The following is a 952-nucleotide window of genomic DNA, read 5'->3' as shown; positions in this document are numbered from 1 at the left end:
GAAAGAAAAATCGAGGGTCTCCTGAGGCGTTTACTCTCGCCACAACTCTTTGCCGTCGGAGAGCCCAGCCAGGCCCCGCCCCGCCACGCCCCAGCCGTACGCAACAGCGGCACACCTCTCGGGCACGCCCGCAGCATGCACAGCACGGGGTGTGGCGGGGCGGGCGTGAGGGTGGGCTGCCGTTCCCTTTGGCCCGCGGTGGTGGTGACGGGCGCGGCCCGACCCGATCCGTACGCGACGCGCGCCCGACATCGTTTTCGGCGCCCGGCCCGGTGGCGCCCTCCGGGACGCGGCGGCGGATGGCACGACGTCGCCAATGACACAATGATGATGAGGGCGGCGGTGTCGCAACGCACAGGACAAGGAGACGCGCTGCCGGCTGGCTGCTAAACTTGGTTGTGCATGACTGAGACGGACTGAGGTGAGAATACAGAACTCTGTAGGAAAACCTTTGTTTTAATTAATTTTCTAGTTTTTCCATGTGTTTTGAATATGCTTGTATGTGACATGATTTGGGAAACTTTCCCTCTTTTGTCTCTTTAGGCGAGACGAATCGCAAAAGTTGTATGTCCTTCGCTCTACGACAAAATTTTTGTCAGCATGGACTAAAATGAAATTTAGGAAAGAAATTCGTAAATTTACGGGACGAATCCTGCCTAAATGTTAGCAGCCCACTCACCTGCTATCTGTGGGCAATCCAATAAAAAATGTCATCCGTCAACCAATCATGCGCACCTCAACATGACTCAACATCGTCTTTAAAGCCATCAACGTTGAGTTTTGCGTAGAACTACGACTCCTTTTCTGGGTTTCATACACTTATTTTTCTTCAGTGGACGACTAGGTTTTTCGAGTGCACTTCCGGTCTGGACGTGGTCCTATACCCGTATGCCGGACGACAGCCAGACAAAAGGATGACCACACACCTGCTACGGAAACTTTTTGGCAGCGA

Source organism: Frankliniella occidentalis, unplaced genomic scaffold (assembly GCF_000697945.3).
Source record: "Frankliniella occidentalis isolate FOCC.00 unplaced genomic scaffold, Focc_3.1 Scaffold32, whole genome shotgun sequence".
NCBI lineage: Eukaryota > Metazoa > Arthropoda > Insecta > Thysanoptera > Thripidae > Frankliniella > Frankliniella occidentalis.
This window is presented reverse-complemented; position numbering follows the sequence as displayed.